The 24544-nt window shown below is 47.7% G+C and overlaps 2 pseudogenes; both read left to right on the top strand.

The window, feature by feature from the left end:
* The first annotated feature begins 18965 nt into the window (after positions 1 to 18965).
* LOC144129747 (uncharacterized) lies at positions 18966 to 20806 on the top strand (annotated as a pseudogene).
* A 2063-nt stretch (positions 20807 to 22869) lies between these two features.
* Positions 22870 to 24326, top strand: LOC144129748 (uncharacterized; annotated as a pseudogene).
* The last annotated feature ends 218 nt before the right edge of the window (positions 24327 to 24544 follow it).

A 24544-nucleotide genomic window follows, 5' to 3' on the forward strand; every position in this document is an offset into this window, starting at 1 on the left:
GAGACTTAGGCTTTGAAGGACGCCGTACTGGAGGTCATCGGGGGTTATCTAACGTGCGCTGGGATAGCACAGCACATAAGTGTTTTGTATTCAGATGGAGGCGAAATACGAAAACGTCCATCTTGAAGTCAAGAAGCAAGTAAGTGAGTCATCGCTGCTGGCGCAACAGTAACTGGGAACAGATGTGATACTGAGAAACGTCACTGCATTGTCTGGCGTCTCCGAAGAGAAACAATAAAAAACGTGTGCCATTTGCTGGGTGAAAGCGATTGCTATGCCGCGAAAATAGTACCTGTGCTGGTTAGTACAGTTCGTGAGGGGTATCTGACATTGGCCACCTCCTGGCTGGAGGGGCAGGCGGTCCACACACAAGTTTTGCGTTAGCATCAACGAAACATTTCCCTCAGTGACTGCAGGACCGTCACGTAGTGCAGCGTATACGATTTCCACAAAAGCACCAGAACGCAGTGGAAAACTGAGGTGAGGGTCTAAGTGCACACCTGAAGGGGATCCTGGCTTCTGCAATCATCGCGGATCTGCGCGGTTTTTTCCGTCGAAAAAGAATATGTTTACAGTCTCGTGGGTAAATAACAGAGCCGTATTCACACATATAACCCACTCCGAGAATAATCCCAATTATGCACATCTATAGAACTAAGCAGCAAACATGAAACGTACATCACCAGATTTGTAAAATTGCCGTGCAAAATCTGGGAACAAAGACTGGTGGATAGATCAAGAGAGCTCAGATGATGTATTTGACTCCATTGTGGACTACATTATTACTTAGATGTTAGATTTGGACTAAACTCTCTGTGGTTGCTGAAACATTTTGCCTTGCCGACACCTCCTCCCCAATGTTTGCAAGGAACATCTTTCTTGGGTCCAGCTGTACTGATTATAACGACAGCAACTCAAAAGTTTGACCGTAATGAAGGTTTCCACAGCTCAGGTGTGAACAAAAATTATCAGTTCAGTGCGAAGTCCACCCGCTTTTTACGATATTATTCGTCGGGGCGGCCAGGCCAAGGAAATGGCAGTGTTATACTGGACGGGGCTGGGAGAGCACACGGACATTAGCGGCCGACAATTTTTTTTTCTCTGCCGCAGCTAACAACAGAGAGTGCTAACGGTCGTTTCTGCGGCAAAACAGAGGTTTCACGCGTACTTCGCATGGCACTCATCGATAGAAGAGGTATAACAAAGGAGATGCAGAGGACGAAAAAAATGGGTTGAATTTCCTTGCAGATCCTACAGCGCGCTCACGCACGTTGAGCACGATGTAGAAGCAGAAGAAGCTCAACAATCGAAGCCAGCCGTCCTCACCTGTGCTCTACTGGTAGCAGCCGGAACCACATAGAGACTGACCCGTCCGCGCAGCCTGACGTGGAGAGCCCGACTATGGCAACCAATGAGTGGGGCTCCGTCGCCGGTGCTAAGGAGCCGAATGTCGGAGGCCAACCTGGGAGGCGCTACAGGAAGTTAGTTTTCTGCCCGCACCCCTTGTTATGATGAATTTTTTTAGCTTTCTGCTGATGGACCTAGTCAATTTCAACCCCTTCTACTTCTGCATATTTTCATAGGTATGAGCGTGTAGCTTCTTGCGAACCGTTTACGGAGTTTAATCTTGACGGTGAACATCAGTCTCTCATTGAGACTGCTACTTCTCACTACACCGCTAGAAACGCTTGCTTCTAGTAAATATTTATATTCTTTAGTTGCTGTGGTATGGAGTTACATATACGGCGCAGACGCTATACGTAATCTACTAACTCGAAACAGGCACGTTGCTTTCCCGGCACAGACATGTTGTATAGGGCAAGGCAATGCGGCGCCTTGCCCTAATGGCCACGTGAATTCCTACAGCCGCGAGGAACAGTGTGGAGAAATATGATTCTATATCTTTCTCGCAATATTTAGTGGGCTTTTCAGCTTGAAGCCCGTCTTTACTGCCGCGCATCTTGAAAAATGTCGTTATTGCTGTTTACACTCAGAAAGAAGAGAGAGAAGGCTCCAAAGGTCAAAAAGCGGCGCTGGCGTAGATCTTCGGACTCTGAAAACTTGGCGTGCTCGATCATCACTGATCCCGCTACACTTGCACGGGACCCAACACAGTCGAGAAGACCTGAAGAAAGTCCATCTCAGGAAGCCCCCTCTGTCTCCTGGTCCAACGTCATGCCGCTCCCTCCTACCCTCGAGAGCACGTCAGCATATGTGATCACCCCTCAGAGCCCGAAAAGCCCAGCAGTGCGCTCGGTCCATGATAACGAAAGGGGCGGCTGTGTCTGCGATGCACCGAAGACGAGCACTGCGGAGGCAGTCGAGACTGCCGCGCCTACGCCACTGGTGTCCGAAGCCATGACGGTGTCCTCAGCAGGAGACAGAAGCTCCGGCGAGCACGTCTACTCGAGTCCCGCACAAAAGCGGAGTCAAAGTCGCGGTGCCTTGACCAACGTTACATTCGGTGCCGACCCCTCGTCAACGCCTTCGCCCGACCCTGCAGTGCTGGCTATACCGGGCGCCCTTGCCGCTGGCACTACAATTATGAAGTCACGCTCTACACGGCTTAGAGCTACCATCATCGCTATTACCCACGAACCATCGACAGCCAAAACGAACATCGTGCCCCGTGCCTTGTACAGGATAGGGCTGCTGGCTTGTGCCTTGCTTTCTCTGGCCATGCTCACATTCCACTGGATGGCGATGCCGCTGCTTGCACCGTCGGTGGGCGACTGGTGCCGCAAGTCCGTGGAAGTGGGGAACGTGAGCGAGGCACAGTGGAAGAGGACATTCATCCCGCTGGGCAACGACGGCCGCTACAGCAGGTGCACCGTGTATAGCGAGGGTTATGTGGCGACAACAGAGAGCAACGGCTGTGACGACCCTGCGGCAAGAGGTGCCGTGCAGCAGCTGGGATTACGACCTTTCGCCAGGGGTGAAGACTTTTACCAGCGAGTGGAACCTGGTGTGCGAGGCTTCTTTTTCTCGCAGTCATATACAACAACATCGGAGGTGTGGTGGTGATGCCGCTCGTAGGATATATGGCCGACCGGTCGGCTGGGTCGCTGGTAAGAGTTATAGATGCAACTATCAATATGTGATCAGAATTACTTGATGTCCCAGCAGATTTATAAGTGTAGAGACCTGTTTGCCCCGGCGCTGAAAGCAAGGGGATGGCCACTACAGCTTTGCACCGCTTGACGCACAGGTTGAAGGTGTGTAAAACTCTGTGCGGACCGACCGAGTGCCATGGAAGCAGCGACAGATAACTTGATTTCACTACGGAACATGTTTTGAATTGGTTGCAACGCTTGATGAAAGTCCATGTGCAGTGCTGGGCATGCTATGTCCAGCTGGGTAAGCATGTTATGACTTGACGTCGAATCCCAAACAGGGAGAAATGAAAGTCAATCTTATGGCCTAAAAATAATGGTCTGCTCGGAGAATTGAATCGGAAAATTTTATGATAAGCAATCGCGTATTTGTCTCTCTGTGTGAGTGGCCGATAAAATATCGTGTTCTGCTTCGTCAGTGCAGATGAACTCCTGCGCGTATTGACTAGGCGGGACGCTCTGCTGCTCGTGCTGTGCTGTGTATTACTTGTGGCCACTGTGGAGGCACTGGTCACCTACACGGCCACAGTGTCTGTGCAGCTACTGCTAAGGTGAACAGCTTACACTAATGAACTATTGTTAAACAATAAATCTGAATCAATACCAACTCGCCCAGGTCGCAGCCTTAATTAGCGTATGCCAGGAAGTGCAAGGTGTGCGTTGACTAATTACACGTAAACTGACATGCGAAAGGATGCTCAGATACATCAATACGTCAAGATACGTGATATGTGAAAATATGTGAATGAAATGATTTCTCCACAGCTTTAGAACTAATGCGCTGCACCAATAGAAATGTGAGAAAATCAGTACAGCTATTCTGTAAGGTGTTAAATGTATATTTTCATGTTACCCGAAGAGCAACGGCGCCCAGCTAAGAAAAATCATCCTTTGTAAAAGCAAGGAATAGAAAAGTAGTCCACACACATCGTCTTTCACTCTAATAGAGTTTTGGGTGTTCCGAGTCATTATCATGCTCTTGCGTTTCTAAGGTGAGAAAACCATTGGGGCTTCGGCCCGAGCTTCTCATTAGGAAACTTGATTGCATCATTGTCCAATAAGCACTCGCTGCCGTCACTTTCTGAACAAAGATCTAAGGTGCCTCTTCTCCACACCAAGAGAAACAAATTTACTCACGTTTGCACATCAGGGATCAAGGAGCCCGGTATGTAGTGTGATGCGTGGTGTACTTCCGAGACCGAATATGCTCTGATTGGGGGTGTTGTTTCAGGGGACTGCTTTTCGATTCAGTCCTGGCCAACCTTGCAGTGGTGTGCACGTACAGCCTCGAGCTCTACCCGACCGCAATGAGAGCTACGGGTCTGGGCACCGTCTATTTCGCCGGCGGTGTATGCGCTGCAGCGACGCCCTTGCTCGAGATACGCCTGCAGCAGCCTCTGCTCGAGCTTTGCTCGGTGCTGCTGACGGTGACATCGCTGACTCTTGTCACCCTTCTGCCAGAGACCAAGGACACGCCACTAGCGGAGACCTCGTGCGACCTCGAGAGGGTGGTCTGGCGACCTAGCAACACTGACGCGGATGAAATGTTTGTTGACGTTGATGTGAGTGTCATTCATTCAGGCGTAGAGCTAATCCGAGTTTTAACATACGGTATTCAAACACCTGGTATGTACCGAGTCGTCGTGACTTTTAAGATGCCACGAGCGTGACACATTTAGAAGCATCGCTCCTTTCGAAGTATCCTCAAAGCACAGGCAGATGATAGCATACAAAAACCCATCGAGAGCTGGTATACAAAGTAAATGTAGAGCAGTCCTGATTGTACACTGCCTTTAGGATTTCATTGCTGTGCAATCATCGGGTTCAAAGGAAAATTCCGTACGCAGGGTGTACTGCCCGCAAGGGCTATCAGTTACGGTGCGGTTATAAAAAAAAACCATATCATAGGCGCGAGAATAGCACTAACAGAATACACATCGGTGCACCGTTTTTTACGCGTTATTGCTCGAGAGCACTATGCTCTGTTATGGAAATATCACGAGCAGCTTTAAACAATATTGGAATCATTGGCATATTCTGGTTGGCTTTAGCACTGGTCTAACGGTTCCCTGTTGAAGCTAGTATGAAAGCCGGCTTCGGCACATGTCTTAAAAACCGTGGCAGAGTTATGAAAACCTTCATTAGCTGCGTTAGATAAGCACCTAATTGCTATGAGAAGTGGAATGTTGGTGCCGGAACGGAGGCGTTTGCAGTCTCGCAGGCGTTTGCTTCCTCTACGTGGAATAGAAAAAAAAATTCTAGCAGACTCACAATTCATTTCTTAAGGCGCGTGTTTTTTTTTGGGGGGGGGGGGGCAATAGCTTAGTGTCCAAGATGCCTGGTTCACCAATGATTTCGCCAGGAATGCCGTAGGAAACGTATGCTGAGATTTTTTCATTCAATAAATACACCTGTTTTTCGTACTCTGAAGTTCGAGACCTCAATTTGCGAGTGCGATAGCGATTGTACGCCTGCAAAATTCGGTGCCAGAAATGATAGAGTTCTCTTTACCATATTGTAATGCGGCAGTTTCATTGCGCGCGTAGCGGCTGTGTACTGTCTCGAGCAAAATTAAGAGACACTATATTTCAAGTTCCGTCCTCTGCTACCCTCCGAGGGGGCTTCACCTGACAGAGCACTGCTGATGTCGGGATTGGTGCAAAGGGTCCTTGTTGTCACCATAAGTTTTCTGTCAATAGGCGCCCTCACGCGAAATGGTAAAGGTTGAAACTTGATGGGGAGTCTCTTACTGAGACGCCTTACAGTAGCAACAAATAAGAGCAATTTATTGTCGATGCGAAGGTGTCGTCGCTTTTCATCTAATGCCGGATTGAAGAGAGCGTGAACCAAAACGAACAAAAGCGCTGCCACAGCGCGGTTTTTGCAGTCATGTGGTGGGAAGCACTGATAACACGAAAGGTTGCCATCGAACGTCGCTTCAGCTTGTTTTACGGAATGTAAATGCTAAATTATGTAAAAATACTATAATTATTGGTGTCATCGCTACAACAGTGTTCAAGCCTGACAGCATGAGGCAGGATCATGCCCATTCTGTTATGTCAAATACATTGTAAACATTAGTACAAAGCCAGAATAAATAATAGACGCGGATGACACATTTTATTTCGAAACAATGATCACAGCCAGCTTGCAATTAGCATAAATCAATCATTAGACAATTTAAGCGCTTGGAGCAAATTTAATTCACTGGAGATAAATATAACCAAAACAAAATCCATGCTTTTTTCCACAAGGCAGCCTCCGATGTCTATCATGCCCTGAAATAACAATCTAATTTTTGACCACGCTACTATTGAAGTTGTTGATGAAATGAAAACACTTGATGTTTATTTCAAGAAAAATATGTCCTGGGATAGGAACATAAATGAAATAATTTCACGCCTGTCAAAAACATTGGGTATTTTATCAAAACTCCATTTCTTCCTATCGCCGAAAATTAAGCTACATATCTATAACTAGTTATGGTTGTCTCAACTAAACTGCGGTTTCCTTGTGTGGGGTACAACTACACAAACAAATTTAAATCGAATATATTCAGTACAAAAAAAGACTATTCGCCATATAGCTAGAAAAGACTACCACACTCACACTGCGCGGCTTTTTATGAATTTAAAAGTGATTTCAGTACACTATCTCTACTTGTATAACATAGCAGTTCGCTACAAACAGCACGTAACTACCTCTGAGTGTACAATACTTTCGATTGCGAATTTAACAACACTTACACGAACATATCCTTCGCGTTCTGCTCATAACAGGACTGTACCTTTCGTACGAACGACGTTTGGCCAGCAAGTGCTTGCACATACTCTGCCCAATCTGCTAAACTATTTTCGCCAAAATAAAGTTAATATTGAAAATGTTAATAAGAAAACAAAACATTCATTCTTTCTCTCGCAAATGTAATTTTTCTGGTTTCCTGCAGTGTGTCCCTCCTGTATTTTCGATTTTTTTGTGGGTTTGTTGCTATGTACAATTGCTGTTATTCGCTAATCATGTTTATCATTCATATTGTGCCTCTAAATTTAAAAAAAAGTTTGAACGATGCGTACAAAGAGCTACAATGTCTGTAAATGTACCGGGATGTACTGCCTAAATTGTAAGTGCACCAAATGTTTCTACCGACACCTCGCTGTTTTGCCATGTAATGGGGCCCGAGCGCCGTCAAGTGAATTAACGTTCACTTTTTGTCTCGGGTCCCTCATTTCTTACTGAAATAGAAATAAACTTCAAACTTCAAAACATACGTTTGTTAATCATCCGTCTGAGTCCAGTGTGTGTACACCTGCCTTGAAAAAGTGAAGTTATTTATTGACTGATACCTCAATTTCCTCTTTTGGGGTATTACATGAGGGGTGGGTCGTTACAGCGTGATTTTTCAATCAATGCCTTGAAGTGTCCTATATCAGTAAGATGAGCTGCGTTGGCAGGAAGGCGATTGCAGTCTTTGGTTGCCTGGGGAGAGAAAGCGTCAAGATGTTGCGCGGTATGTTCATATGGTGGGAAAGCTGCTTTATCATGAATAAGGTGGTCAGCAACGCGGCGAACAGATATTGCAACGAAACTTCGCGAAAACAAGGTGCTACAGAAAGGAAGAACACAGGCACAGCGCTGACTTACAACTCTTACTTTTATATATGAAAGAACAGGTATATCAGTAACAGGTTACATTAGGTATGATAACGCAATTTTTAAGAGACGTGTAACGAAGTTTATGAAAAAAACAGTCTGGCTATTTTATGGCATCAGACGAGGGATGGAAGATTATGTTCTGGCTTGAGTTTGGTCACGCTCGAATAAAAGTGCAGAATGAATGAATCTTCCGGAATCATTCTGAGTGGATTCAAGAGCGAGAGACAGATCTTAGAGGTCAGGGTCCTAACTGCTCATGGGTTTCCTCTTTGTTACGAACCAGCGTTAAAAAAGTCAGAAATACCACTCTGGGAAGTCCTAGTCGCAGGTTACATCGTAAAAAACAAAGCACGTGATTGGCGACATTATTAATATTCGAAATGTCGGGTGAGCAACAAAGAAAATAGAAATGGTGACACGAAAATATTTATGAGAGTTCACTGCCACGATCTGACATTGAGATACATAAGATTGGACGAGGGAAATATTTCCCTTCAGTAGAATGTAAATAATGACGTTAAACTAACGATAACAGGCGTGAGCCATTTGTTCCACAATGATGCATGCAGTGTAGTTAGCTCAGGTTGTAATGTGAAGGTATCGTTGCGGGTATTGATAGGTAAACAGAATACGCAGTCATCAGTAAATAATCAGGTGTTAATCGGGTAGTTGAACATTCGAATGGACGGCCGCTGTGTCGACGCAATTTTGTTTCTTTGAATCCACAGTGTAATTATTGATGTTTATTAGGGCACTGTGTAATTCCCGCAACCACAATTAGGCTGTATGTGCCTATTCAAGGTTGCATGAAATGACGGTTATGATATTAAATTTCTTCTCTAATATTGCCTTGCATTTACTTTCGACAGCGCTTATAGAATTTTAAACTTCAAGCAACCGCAAGTGGCATTATTAAACGCCTATCGTAGTAGTAGTACGGAAGGCAAGTTCCAGCATCGGTAGGCCTCTAGAGCTGAAAGCACTGAGCCAAACTGATTTCTCGAGAGCAATCCACTCAGATGACGTCGTAGTGCTGCGCCATCCGTCGTGTAAGTTGCATACACATGCAACATGCTCACCGGCTTACACCTTCTCCCTTTTGCCAGACTACGACGGTTGCCCCAGCCCGAGGGCCCTCCATACTGACCGACTAAGCGTGCACTAAGCGTCCGGACAGGCTGCCATTGGAATCTGAACCTGGCAACGTTTAACGCTAGAACTTTAGCTAGTGAGGCTAGCCTAGCAGTGCTGTTTGAAGAACTAGCGGGAATTAAATGAGATGTGATAGGGCTTAGCGAAGTTAGGAGGACAGGTGAGGCGTATACAGTACTAAAGGACGGACACATACTGTGCTATCGCGGGTTAGAGGATAGACGAGAACTAGGTGTGGGATTCCTCATTAATAAGGATATAGCTGGCAACGTAGAGGAGTTCTACAGTATTAACGAGAGGGTAGCAGCTATAGTAATTAGGCTGAATAGGAGGTACAAGCTGAAAGTGGTGCAGGCCTACGCACCCACATCCAGCCATGATGACCAGACCGTTGAAAGTTTCTATTTGGACGTAGAATCGGCAATGAATAAAGTAAAATCGCAGTACACTGTACTGATGGGCGACTTCAATGCGAAGGTGGGCAAGAAGCATGCTGATGACCACGCGGTAGGTGACTATGGGATAAGCTCTAGAAATAGCAGGGGAGAGTTATTAGTCGAATTCGCGGATAGAAATAATTTTTGGATCATGAATACCTTCTTCCGCAAACGAGAAAACAGGAAATGGACCTGGAAGAGCCCCAATGGTGAGATTAAAAATGAAATCGACTTCATACTATGCGCTAAACCTGGTATCATTCAGGATGTGGCCGTCCTCGGAAAGGTGCGTTGTAGCGACCACAGAATGGTAAGATCTAGAATTAGCTTAGACTTGAAGAGGGAACGGAAGAAGCTAGTGAAGAGGAAGACCATTAACGAGTTAGCCGTAAGAGGGAAAGCACAGGAGTTTAGGGTAGCGCTGCAAAACCGATATTCGGCTTTAACTGAGGAAGATGATCTTGATGTTCATTCAATGCACGATAATCTGACATCAATAATAACGAAGTGCGCAGTAGAAGTAGGCCGTAGGACAGTTCGAAAGGATACCGGGAAGCTATTTCAGGTGACGAAAAATCTGATTAAGAAGCACCAAAACATGAGGGCATCTAACCCTACCGATAGAATAGAACTAACGGAGATATGAAAGTTAATACATAAGTGCACGGTAGCCGACATAAGGAAGTTTAATATGGAGAGAATCGAGCATGCTATAAAGAACAGAGGTAGCCTAAAAACAGTGAAGAGGAAACTAGGCATAGGCAAAAACCAGATGTATGCATTAGGAGACAAGCAGGGCAATGTCATTAACAATAAGAATAAGATAGTTAACGTAGCCGAAGAGTTCTACACAGACCTGTACAGTAGCCAAGTAATCAGAGCGTTAATGAGAAAGACAGCAGTGCACGACAATGCGTCATCCCGCCAGTATCGAAAGATGAAGTAAAGAAAGCCTTTGAAGCAATGAAAAGGGGAAAAGCAGCTGGGTAAGATCAGGTAACAGCAGATCTTTTGAAGGATGGAGGGGACATCGTACTTGAAAAACTAGCCACCCTGTATATGCAATGCCTTATGAACTCGACTGTGCCAGAAGCTTGGAAGAATGCAAACATTATCTTAATTCATAAGAAGGGAGACGCCAAGGACTTGAAAAATTACAGGCCGATCAGCTTACTATTCAATCCAATCAAATCAAAGGTTTATTTGCACTTCATACAAAGAAATGCAGGGCGCAGGGACAAAAAAGCTTGTCAGAAGACAGCTTGACAGGGCCCCTGCGCCCTTACAAATTGCTGGCGTACAGTGCAACAAAAAGCATCACTAAGGACTTAAATAACATGACATAATTACCACAATCAAAACGAAATTAGGTACACAAAAGAACTACTACAAAGATTTAGTTGTTTTGACCTTGAGGAGTGATCAGTTGCAGACACATTTATTAAAAATTCAACAGATACGTCTTAAGTTCGGCCGGTTTCATGCTGTATACATTTACATTTTTTGAGATTAACTCATTTAGAAGCCTGCTTATACGATTTTCAATGCTGTTCCACCCCTGACTCGTCCTAGAAAACGGAACCAACCATGATTCCTGGTTCCGAAAAGAATATTGCACGTCAGGAGGCCGTTTCAGATTAAGCAGTGATAGATATGCTTTATTATTGAATTTCAGGCATGTCTTATATCGCGTTATCAGTCGGTAGCTGTACAAGGTAGTGAACGGTAAAACGTTGTACGCTTGAAAAAGAGGCATTGATGGTGCGTCCCAAGAAACTTCCGCAACTTGCCGGAGAGCTTTTTTCTGTAATATGTGGATTCTAATAATATTTACCTTTGATGTTGTACTCCAAACTAAAGAGCAGTAGTCTATTTGGGATGAAAAAAGGCAATTATATACCTGAAGTTTAAGCCTTGCAGGTAAGACATGACGGCAGTTACACAGTACTCCAACTACTTTCGCCAAATTAGCAAGGACATAGTTCACATGCGAGTTCCATACCAAATGTTCATTAAATATGACACTGAGCACCTTAGTCTCTGTTACAAGTGCAATCTTGTCTGACCCAATATAGAGGTCAAATCTGCAACTTATGCGTTTTTGGGCCACAGTAAAAAGGATTGCCTTAGTCTTTTTAGTGTTAATATGCAGTGAGTTTGCTTGTCTTCAATGGTGTAACGCCTCAAGGGTGGCATTGGCTGCATCATGAAGATCGTCAAGGCTGTCAGTCTTTATAAATACGCTCGTGTCGTCTGCATAGATAATGAAGGAAGCATGGTCTGTGATGTTTACAGTATCATTTATATATAAATTGAATAACAAAGGTCCTAAGACACTACCTTGTGGAACACCGGCTTTCAGGAATTTCGGAGTAGAATAGTCCTCATTTATTACGACGGATTGTTGCCTGTTTGTGAGATAAGATTTCAGGAGATTTATTGATACTCCCCAAAAACCATAGTGTTCTAGTTTCGCTAAAAGTGTTTCGTGATTCAAAGAGTCAAAGGCTTTTGAGAAGTCTACAAAAATACCAATAATTAGCTCCTTTGCTTCTAAAGATTTTATTATGATTTCCTTTTGTGTTAATAAAGCAAGTTCGGTCGACATTCCTTTTCGAAAACCAAACTGGTATGGGGATATTAAACTGTGTTTTTCGCAAAAGGAATTCATTCTAGTGCAAATAATTTTTTCTAGTCCTTTGGAAAAGGCAGGGAGGACCGAAATTGGCCTATAATTTGAAAAGTTGTTCTTATCACCTGATTTGTATATCACTACGACCTTTGCACGCTTCATGTCTTCTGGAAATATGCCGGATGTCATGGACAGGTTAAAAATGTGGGCAAGAACCGACAAAATGTGTTCTAAAACGAACTTCACTGGTTTTATTTTGAGACCGTCAATGTCTCTAGCTTTACTGTTTTTTAATCCGAGAAACGCTGCGCAAATTTCACTATATGTCGTTGGAGAGAAGAAAACGCTGTCTTTGTTGGAGGCGCATAAGTACGGAAGGTAGGACATATTATGTTTGCTATCTGCTAGGATAACGAAATAGGAATTAAAGGCATCTGCTAGAGGCTTTCCTGTGAGAGTATTGCCGTCGCACTGTATTTCTAGAATTGGTTTGCTGGATTTACTTCGATTTAAGAGCAGGTTTAACGTGCTCCACAATTCGTCAGCATGAGCAATGTGAGCTCTTGCGAACAGATTGTTGAAATACGCACGCTTGGCATTTCGGAGAACGTTCGTGAGAGTATTTCTAAATTTTTTAAACTGAACCAGGTCTTCTTTTTTTCTAGATTTGATAAATTTGGCGTACATGTGGGTTTTCTTGCGTATCATTTCAAGGCACTCTCGCGTAATCCATGGCTTACGTATCTTTTTGCACTTTTTTATTCTTTTCAGTGGAAAAGACTTTGAATATATGTCAGTGAAAATTGACATAAACTTCCTGTAAGCGTCATTTACGCAGTTGCAATTGTATACCGGTGCACAGTCTGCCATAGAAAGCTCGTACTTAAATTTGTCAAGAGTATTTGGGGTTATATCTTGTATAAAGAAAGTGTCTGAAGCGGCCAGTGTTTTTTTGGTGCAGTTTGTTTTCCAGAACATGTATATCGGTAAATGGTCGCTAAGAGAAATCTCTATAACACCACACTCTGTATCTACGTAGCATTGAGTTATGAACATGTCAATGAGGCTCTCAGAGTCTGTTGTAATACGTGTCGGTTCGGTAATGACATTTCTGAAGTTATTTGATTCCAGTAACAATAATAATTCACTAGATGGGCTTCCTTGCTGTAGTATATTGATGTTCAGATCACCTCCTATAACAAGTGCCAGTTTGTTTTCATTCGCATAACTTAAAAGTTTTTCCATAAATTGGAAGAAGCGGCCTTCGTTGCCATTTGGAGGACGATAAAGAACAACGAACAAACTATTTCCACAGTGCACCGACAAGGCTTCATAGTTTACACACGAAATACTAAAAGCTGGAGATATGTTTGCTGAATGGGAATTTTCAATCAGCATCGCCACACGTGGAACCTAAAAGATAAAGCTGATAGAAAGGCTATCAGTTCGTCGTGCTTATTCTTCGCTGACTGCATGTTGCAGTGAAAAAAACTGATGTGCTTACCAACTCCGGGGTAGACGAAATCTTGTTGCTTAATCATTGCAATTCTTTAAGCAATGATGTAAATACATTGATACATGACTGGAGTTCAGGCATCTTATGAGCCCACTTATGGTAATCTCGGGACAGCGTGTGGCAACGTTGGAAAGCAAGATGTACTGAGAAGAAAAAAAGTACTACAGCGCTTATTTCGGTGCAAAGAACAAAGGCTCCAGTGTCAATGCATGTATCAAAAAATGCACATTGTTTGCTTGGCTTGATAACGTAAAACGAGTGGTCGCAAGTATACACGTACAATTGAAAATGGGAAGAACGGGCACAGCACTGACAATGCTTATCAAGAGTCGAAGTTGGTGTCAGATAAAAGGTCAGGAGTAAAACAGCTAGGTGCGTTTTACAATTCACTCTGTTGTAGGTCGCGTCGCTGGCGACTTTGGTACACAAGACAAAGAAAAGAAAGCTTCAGGAGGAACTTACAATCTTATCTACGTCAGCTGAGCTGGTAATCCTGATTGACGGAAGTTGGTCACTTTCTCGAGCGTAAATTTTGCCATTACGCACCCACACATACTTCCAATGTGCTTCACGTTTGCGCGCCGTTGCGAGGCCCAGGAACCGTTTCAATTCTGGGCAAAGATGTTCATTCACGAATACTAGCTCTTCTGTTTCGAAACCGAGGTCAGAGCAGTTTAGACTCAGACGCCGACACTTTTCCAGAAGGCTGTCTCGCAGTTGCCTACGGGCGAACTGAGCGATTATGTTTGTCTTGTCAGAGTTCATGATCGGCACGCGGTGAATGACTTCAATGTCAGCAGGAAGCACAGGTACATGTAATCGCTAATGTAATCGCTAATAGAGTCAGGGCAACGTTAGACTTTAATCAACCAAATGATCAGGCAGGCTTTCGTAAAGGATATTCCACAATAGATCATATTCACACTATCAATCACGTGATAGAGAAATGCGCAGAATATAACCAATCTCTATATATAGCTTTCATTGATTGCGAGAAAGCATTCAACTCAGTGGAAACCTCAGCAGTCATACAGGCATTGCGTAATGAGTGGGTAGAAGAGCCTTATGTCCAAATACTGGAAGATATATATAGCAACCGCACAGCTACTATAGTCCTCCATAAAGTCAGCAATAAAATTCCAATAAGGAAGGGCGTCAGGCAAGGAGACACGATCTCGCCAATGCTGTTCACCGCATGTTTACAGGAGGTATTTCGAGGCCTGAATTGGGAACAGTTGGGAATAAGAGTAAATGGAGAATACCTAAATAATCTGCGATTTGCTGATGACATTGCCTTGCTGAGTCACTCAGGAGGTGAACTGCAAATCATGATCAATGAGTTAGACAGGCAGAGCAGATCGATGGGTCTAAAAATTAACATGCAGAAAACCAAGGTAATGTTCAACAGCCTAGCAAGGAAAAAACAGTTTACAACTGGCAGCGAGAGCCTAGAAATAGTGACGGAATACGTCTACTTAGGGCAGGTAGTGACAGCTGATCCGGATCATGAGAGGGAGATAACTAGAAGGATAAGAATGGGGTGGAGCGCATATGGCAAATTCTCGCAGATCATGAGTGGCAGTTTACCAATTTCCTTCAAGAGAAAAGTGTACAACAGCATAATCTTACCGGTACTCACCTACGGGGCAGAAACGTGGAGGCTAACGAAAAGAGTTCAGCTTAAGTTAAGGACAACGCAGCGAGCCATGGAAAGAAAAATGATAGGTGTAATGTTAAGAGATCGGAAAGGGCAGAGTGGGTGAGGGAACAAACACAGGTTAATGACATCCTAATCGAAATCAATAGAAAGAAATGGGCTTGGGCAGGGCATGTAATGCGAAGGCAAGATAACCGCTGGTCCTTAAGGGTAACGGAGTGGATTCCAAGAGAAAGTAAGCATAGCAGGGGGCGGCAGAAAGTTAGGTGGGCGGATGAGATTAAGAAGTTTGCAGGCAAAGGGTGGATGCAGCTGGCAAAGGGTAGGGTTAATTGAAGAGACATGGGAGAGGCCTTTGCCCTGCAGTGGGTGTAGTAAGGCTGATGATGATGATGATGATGATTATGAAGCGTGCACCGGTACAAGCATATGCCACGGGCCACCGCAGTCTCAAGTGTGCAGCTGTTCGCCGAATGATGTACCCTGACGTCCCGAACTCCACGATGCGGACTTTTTTCAATCATACATAGTTTGTGCTGTGAGTGCTTCCGAAGGTGTTCCCTTGGAAAATGCTAGAGATGTTACCGGCTGCTGTGAGGCACGCAGCGTAGGTTCCTCTGTCGCATATCGTGAGTGCAGGACCCGAACGCCATTGCATACTTCTGGGCTTGGAATGCGGTTATGGAGCAGGACTTTGCAGTATTTTTCTGTCAGCTGTTTTCTGTCACTTGCATTTTCAAGCCGGCTTGCTTCGATGAGCGCGGACTGTTTCTGACAAGCACTTCTTATGCATGCTTGAAAACTAAAGATTTTGACAGATTTGCTGCACAGATTTCTTTCTGTAGTTTGATCTTCGATTATTGCGATGGCTGTCGCCACTTTTGTTCAAATGTGCGAGAAGAGACGCTCGAGTGACGAGGTGAGGGATATTGCAGGCTGAAAAAAAATTCGTCTCGGTATGCGGAACGTCAGGAGTTAGCTGAGCGGATGTGCGCTTTGCTGCATACGTGATCGAATATGCCGAATACCCTGCAAAGATATCACTCATATTATCGAAGGTACATACCGGCGGAAGCGTGCACCCCCAGGGTAGCCTGGGCTTCAGTGTTGTGTTAAGGCAATCGCATGAATACTGCACATCGGCCCTGGCTTGCCTGCTGTCTGTGTGCGAGAGCTGTTTTTTGCCAAATCGCACATTATCTAATATAGTGTATAAGCCGCGTCTTTCGAGTCAGCAGCCGGGCACCATAACCACGGAGCCACCGCGGCGGCTCAGCAGACATTTGGAAAATGCTTTGTCGGGTGGCCCCGTATCTACTTTACTGTGGCATTAGTTTGAATCTGTGTAATAGAACCGCACTTGCCGTCTAACACAGATTGGAATATGTTTGGGGTGTTGGTTCATCGTCACACAGAAAGCATAGCGCTGTAACTATTTAGGGCGTGGCGCTTGTCCTGTTCTCACCTCGTCCTCTGTAGTTACTGCGCTTTGCTTTCTGTGTGATAACTTGTAATTATAGCAAACTCTCAAAGAAAATAATCTGGACGCGAAGGGACCTATAACAAATGGCACGTGGCACGGTTACAAGAAAAATTAATAATAAATCAAAGTAGAAGCAAAGCCTAGGTGGCATCTTTAAGGACGCGAAAATTATATTTAGAAACATAAGGAAATGAAAGATTTACTCGGGACACACGAATGGAGTACTGGAGTTCTCTGTGCTTCGCACTGCGAGCGCCTCTTTGCTTGAAGCGTTTAGCCATATGCATTCGGTTACAATGCAAAACTGATTATGCCGGAACGACCTGGAGACCACAAGGTTGATGGAGACCATAAAGCGCATGAACTAAGCAGCACAAGGAGGCACTGTAATGAACAAGTAGGTAATAGATACCTTCCCGGTGGTTGTCAAAAAAGTTCGAATGATAGTTTTGGAGCCCAGCAATCCGACACACTCCCTCAGTTGCTGCTGAAATATTCCCCCCCCCCTTCCTTTTCATAAGGACCATTTTGCTTGTAGGGAACAGCTCGGCTGATGGGAATGGTACCACTTGCACAAGGCTTCACTAGTGTGACGCGCGTATTGAACACGCGGTGGAGCTTTCATCAAGTGAGAATAAAACAAAAACCTTCAGGACAGTGACAAGTACACCCAGATATTTAGAGATTCTTCGTTGGGGTTGTTTGGCAGAGGCACTGCCAGCAGTAGGATGCTCGTGGCTGGAATAGAAGAGGGGCAATTTCAAACTGACAAAAGCGCCTGTCTTCAAGAGAGCTGAACTCAGCTATGAAGATGGCGATTATTTCCTTCGACACAATTATGTGAGATTGAAAAAACCCGTAACACTTCCGTTACTTGATTAATTGAAAACTTTTCTAGCATAACTGCCAAGTAGGCAACATTGAATGTTAAGTTATTCTCTATTCTATTTTTCCTGTCGTGACTAACATCACAAAGTGCTTATGTCCCTTCTGCTGCAAAACATCGGTCTACCGTTAATTACGGCTAGTGCGTTTCAGTATAAAAGCAATAAATCAAAATCACTAATCACAACGGACTTGTAGAGGGCGATGAAAATAGGTTGAATTTCTCATGTGCCATTGTATGAGGGTAACCACAATAACAACAACGACATGCTCGTGAGCGCCGACGCGCGTTTCGCACAAGGTGGAGGCAGAAGAGCTCGACATTTGTGCCTATTTACTGAGGTAAAGAACAAAAAGAAGTCAGCCATACTACCTGTGTCTTGGCCACTCCCCCTTAGTGGGTATGTGCCATCTTTATTTGAGGCCAACCAACCAAGTCAGCGACCCTCGCCTATGATCCGTTTTTGGTAAGTCTGTTTCTCCTGTTTGGATCTGCACCAAACTCTGGACAATGACCAATTGACCCATTGTGCCCTTGCTTCAGAGGCAACAAGGACAACAACAACCTGTGCTCCACGGGTCACAATCTGAACGACATGAAGACCGAGCCGGCCACGCAGCTTGACGTGGACAGCCCATCAGTGGCGACCAGTCTTCGAGGCTCCGTCACAGCTAGGTGTCGAGCAATCCACGCTGCATGGCCAACCAGGGCGGCGTTACCGAAAGTGAGTTTCCCATACGCAGCTCTTGGAATGATGACTTCCTGCGTTTACTGCTAAAGCAACCTTGTGAAATTTACAGCCTTGAACTTGGCACAAATTTTTGTAATTATAAACGCGTAGCTTTTTGCCTACAGTTTTAAAGAGTTTGCTGTGTTTTTATGGGCTCAAGGCGCCCATGACTCCCCGTTGCCTGGCCAACGCTTGCTTAGGTGGCGATCCCTCGTCGACGCCTTCACCCGACCCTGAAGCGCTGACCATGCCAAGCGCCCTAGCCTTTGGCAACGGAAGTCTGAAATCACGCCCTGTGCACCGTAGAGCTGCGAGCATCGCAAATGGCCACGAACCATCCACAGCCGAAGCCAACATCGTGCCCAGTGCCTTCAGGGTAGGGCTGCTGGCTTGTGCCTTGCATTTTCTGGCCGTGCTCACGTTCCACTGCCTGGCGATGCCACTGCTTGCGCCGGCCGTGCGGAGAAGGACGGACGGTCGGTGACGGGAGCGGTCGCATACCGCGTCGGCTCCGTGACAGATCGCAATCAATTGCGATACACCAACTTTTCCCCCTGCAAGCCTGGTATCATCGTCTCCAGGAACCTCAGCGGCACCCGTCTACACCACGGTTGTTAAGGTGGGGCCAATTTTTGACCACTTTTCGGTCATTTGAAGCTTTCGTAACGCCGCGGTGGTGCTAAGTCTAACGGCGCCGGGGGCTGCGATGGCCCCGGTAGGGGATCCCTCGGCTCTGCCGGCTCCAAATCAAGTCACCGGATACGACCCGCAGTCCTGGAAGATCTTAACAATGGATATCCACCAATCCGAGGATACGACTCAAGGCGAGGATCCTCTACCAACCGAGGACGATTACCTCCAAGATATGGTCCGCGTCTGGCGCGGAAAGAAGAACGCGGCGGCGGCATCGCTGGACGCTGGTGCTGGTGCCATCCAGCAACAGGTGCCGGCTAGCTCTGCGCATACGCAGGGCGGGAGTGCGCTGAACGCAGCCTCGAAGAGCTCCAAGCAACTCCAGTGGCGGCCGCAGAACACGCCGCGCATTGAAAAAGATGACATCGTCGTGGTGCTGAAACCAAGAAAAGACGGTGACCTCAAGGCAACTTTTCGTCCTGGACGAGCCAGCGCTGCAGTCCGCAGCATCCTCGGGGACGACGCAAATGCTGGACTTGAGGTGTGGCCCGTTTGGGACCAAAACGTCCTTGTATGTGCACTGAAATCTGTCGACGCCGCGCAGAAGCTACTCCGGGATATTGTGCTGCCGGTAGGGGAACGCGAGCTACCGTTCCGGGGACACCCTAAACTCTCCGGTGCGTTCTGTCGAGGCGTCATGACTGTTTCGCAAGACGAAACGTCTGAAAGCGTTAAACGAAAACTCAGTGCGGAACAAAATGTGGTGTCTGTGCGCAAGCTAGGTGGAACCCCGGTTGCGGTGATCACGTTCGCGGGGACCAAGGTGCCACGGACGGTGTTGTACAGCTATGAACGGCTCCCTGTTCGCTTGTACAAGAAAACAGTGCCAGCATGCCACCGCTGTGGCACAGTGGGCCATCGGGCCGATGCGTGCCCGCGACCGCAGCCGGGCCGCTGCAACGGCTGCGGAGTCCAGGTTCCCGATGCCACTCCTGACGGCCCGGCAGAACATGACTGTGTTCCGAGCTGCTTCATCTGCGGAGGCGGCCACCCTACCGGAGCTCCTGGCTGTGCCGGGCGGTTCCGGAGAGCCATCAAACCGACCTCCCCATTCGGATCCAAACCGACGACAAAGACGGGGCCCAAGCAGGCTCCTCCGCCCAAGGCCAAGAAAGCGCCAGCCGATCAGGAAACCAAGGCCAAACCCGGCACATCGAAACTGTCAAGGCCGCGACCCAGGCGGTGCCCCCGGTCCTCAACGCCAGGGACTTCCCGCCCTTGGCACCCGTCCAACCACAGGTGAGCAGTTGGAGTAGGGCAGTCTCCGGGCCCCCTACCCGTTCCTCCCCTACCGAAACCGCCCTACAGCAGCAGGTAGAGGAGCTCAGGCGCCATAACCAAATTCTAGCGCGCAAAATTCAAGAATTAGAGGCCAAACAGGCCGGGTCATCCGAACCAATGCAAGAAGCTGAGCCAGATGACGAGGATGACGGATAATCCGTAACATCTTGCCTCACTTGCGTCTCGCGGCAGTGCGGGGACACGGTAGTTGGATCTGCTGGTCGCGTAGCCGGCCTAGAGGCACTGCAGCGCCAAACCAAGCAACTGGAGGAGCAAGTGGCGGCCCTCCCGAATCAAGTCATGTCAGCAGTCCGCGAGTCCTTCCAGGACATGTTCAAGGCAGCTTTAACGCAAGCACTTCCCGACCTTATGGCCCAGGTCACTGACTCGGTCCTTAAAGCCGTGCAGCCCTGGGTCAGCACCCAAATTAAGAACGCCACTAGCTGCGAATCCCCTCACCTCAAACGTAAGACAGCCTCCCGCCAGGCAGCGGAGGAACATGGTTCAGGCTCTGCAGCTGGTGGCTCGGTGCGGCCACTCGCTAGGGTTGCGCTGGCTCCCGGCCAGAGCTAGTCCGCTCGCCCGTAAATAAATAGAACAAAATGGCTAGCAGATCTAGTAGGAATGATAAAAACCTTGAAAAATTCCAGATCATCCAATGGAACTGCAGGGATTTCAGAGCTTGGAAAAAACGGTCACACCTCCAGCTCTACCTGCAGTCCCTAGGAGACATGCCGGCACTCATTGCCCTGCAGGAGCCCGGCATAGACGCTAAATTATCAGGCCACAGCACCTTTCAGGGGGGCGCCTCTACGTGCATCTTGGTGAATAAAGCTTACACCGTGGTTCAGGTCGACTTAGACTTGAGTACCGAGCAAGAATATACAATGGTCCGGGTACTGCCTCTCAGACGCCGCGACCCGTCAATACATATCCTCAACATAAACTGCCCTCCGCATAAGCCGGGCATAACTTTTAATGAAATCTTCCTTCGCGCGATAAAAATGGCAGCCAAAGAGCGTCTAGTGATCGTTGGAGACTTTAATGCTCCCAGCCTTCATTGGGGCTACCACTTCGAACAGGCAAGAGGACGTAAGCTGGCGGAGCTCATCTCCACCCTCAGCCTCACGTTGCTCACGGACCCGGCGTATCCCACCCGAGTGGGGAATTCGGTAACCCGCGACACGTGTCCCGACCTTTCTCTCGTTCAAAATGCTAGAGCGGCTGCTTGGGAGAACTTGGGAGATTCTCTAGGCAGCGATCACCTCCTTCTCCGGATTACACTCATGGCGAAGGCAGCGCGCAAAAAATGGGGTCAGGCCAAGCTGACCGATTGGCACAAATTCCGAAATCACACTATCCCTCCCGTACTATTTTCCGGCGGCTACGCGGAGTGGGCTAACCACATATACAACATTCAGAAACAACACGTCACAACACTACAAACCACCGAAGAGATCCCCGCAGTGGACACCCACCTCCTGCATTTGTGGGAGGTGCGCCGGAGCTCAACTAAACGGTGGAAAAAGCAGAAAACTAATCGCAAATTACGCGACCGCATAGCCAAACTCAGAGAGCAGGCTGCAGCGTATGCTGCCGAACTCTCAGATTCAAATTGGATAGCACGCTACGACGCCGCAGCTCATCAGATGAGCTCGAATGGGACGTGGCGTCTCTTTCGCAGTCTAATCGACCCCTCCCAAACGAGAGGGGAGACGCAAAACCAGCTCTGGCGGGCTCTGCAAGGGTATCAAGGTACGACGGCGCAACTTGCGGACACTCTGTGCGGCAGATATCTCTGTCGTACGGAGGACCCGCCTAGGCCTGAGTACCTGTACTCTGGCAGGCCTAATGAAACACTTGATGCCCCTTTTGAGTTGCACGACCTTAAGGCGGCCTTAGCAAAAATGCGCCGGGGTACTGCTCCGGGACGGGATCACATAACAGTGAACCTGTTGGCGAACCTACCGGACCCAGCCTACCTCCATTTATTAGAATACATCAACAAGATCTGGGACGGGTGTCCACTCCCTCCCGAGTGGAAAACGTCACTTGTGAAGTTTATCCCTAAAACAGGTAAGGCTGTGATTACGGACAACCTGAGGCCCATATCACTGACCTCATGTGCGGGCAAGCTTATGGAGACGATGGTTCGGGATCGCCTCTCTCCATACCTGGAGAGTAAGGGCGTCTTTGCAGTCACCCTGTTCGGGTTTCGCCCCCACATGTCTGCACAGAATGTCCTTCTCCAGCTGCACAGGGATGTAATATGACCCACAACTATGCAACACAATGACAAAGCCATCCTCGCCCTTGACCTGAAAGGGGCTTTCGACAATGGTAAACACGGAAGCATCCTGGCCAACTTGAGTTCTACTGATTGTGGGGCTAGGGCCTACGCGTATGTAAGAGATTTCTTGACTAATCGCCAGGCCTTCCTTCGGATTGAGGGCGAGGAATACGGCCCTTACATGATGGGAACACGGGGTACCCCTCAGGGAGCGGTGTTATCACCGCTCCTGTTCTACATAGCTATGATGCGCCTCCCAAGCCAACTGGCCCGGGTGGAAGGCATTCAAAACGCGTTATATGCAGATGACATTACAATTTGGACCACTGAGGGGAGCCTTGGGGACATGGAGGCCCGCCTTCAGCAGGCCGCTTCCATAGTCGATGCGTATGCTATGGACTGTGGGCTCCAATGTGCTCCAGCGAAATCTGAGCTTCTGAATGTCAGAGCGAACCCAAAGGATAGGACAGCAATTCACATCTCTCTGTCAGGAGGTCCTATTAGAGAGGTGGAGGAGCTCCGTATTCTGGGCCTTTTCATTCACCACAGACTCAGACCGGACTCCACCATTGTGAAACTCAAGAGAGTAGGCGAACAGGTAGGGCGTATGATCCGCCGCGTTTCCAACAAGCGGGGCGGTCTGCGGGGCAGGGACGCGCTTCGGCTCGTCTATGCCTTCGTGACTAGCCGGATCCTCTACGCCGTGCCATATCTCCGCACTACTAAGCAAGACGAGGCGCGAATAGACGCCATCATCCGCAAGGCAACTAAGCGAGCTCTGGATCTCCCGGTGGTTACCTCTAATGCTAAACTAAATGCAATGGGGGTGCTAAACTCCTACCAGGAGCTGCGGGAGGCCCACCTCGTGAACCAATACACGCGGCTCATGCAGACGGCCCTGGGCGCCACCTGCTAAACCGCTTACACATCCAACACGACTGCACTCCAGAGGAGACGGAGCGTATCCCGGTTCTGTGGCGCCATATGCTCTGGGTCTCCCCGCTCCCCCGTAACATGGACACCGACATGCACGAAAACAGACGACAAGCGCGGGCTCGGGTTCTTGAGAGACAACACGGCTCCCAACACGGTGTATATTATGTAGACGTAGCAGGGCCGTCGCCCACGGGATTTTACACGGCCGCTGTTGTTCACCAGGAAATGCACGTCGATGGACTCTCTTTTCGAGCCCCGAATTCAATGCGAGCCGAGGAAGTAGCGATAGCGCTTGCTGCCGCCCCCGCCAATTCGAGAATCATCATTACAGACTCCCGAAAAGCATGTGATCATTACTTGGCTGGGGAGATCTCCCCCTTAGCTGCTTGCATCCTAAGATGGACTGATCCAACACCGAAAAGAATAATTTGGGCTCCTGGCCATCAGGGCGTACGAGGTAATGAGGCCGCTGACGCGGCTGCCCGAGCGCTTATTTACCGGGCTCCTCATCCCAGCTCTTCTGGCTCGGAGACTAACCAGCCGCTGCTGCGATTCAGGGAAATAATAACGCATTATAGCGACAACCACCGCCTTTTCCCGGCCCCTGCCAAGGGGCTGAGTTAGACGGAGGAGCGAACTTTAAGGCGCCTGCAGACAGGTACTCTGCTCTGTCCTGCAATCTTAAAGCATTACGATCCTAACACGGATGGGCGATGCCCGCACTGTGGGGAGACCTGTGAAATCTTCCACATGGTGTGGGCATGTACTCAAAATCCCCACCTCCCCCTTCCCCTACCCCTTCCAGAGAGGCATGGGAGACTGCCCTCCTCAACTGCTCCTCGCTTGAGTCCCAAAGGGCTCTGGTGAAACGGGCGAGAGACAGAGCATTGTCATGCGATGTCCCGGACTAGGGACGCCGGTCATGTAGCGGGGCCACTCGGTGGCTCCCAAACTCTATTGCAGGAATTAAATGTTTTCGCCACCACCCCCACCGGCCGTGCGTCACTGGAGCCGGAAGTACGAGGAAGCAGTGAACGTTAGCGAGGCAGAGTGAAGAGGAAATTCATCCCGCTGCGCAATGACGG

This window comes from Amblyomma americanum, chromosome 4, assembly GCF_052857255.1.
Source record: "Amblyomma americanum isolate KBUSLIRL-KWMA chromosome 4, ASM5285725v1, whole genome shotgun sequence".
Lineage (NCBI taxonomy): Eukaryota > Metazoa > Arthropoda > Arachnida > Ixodida > Ixodidae > Amblyomma > Amblyomma americanum.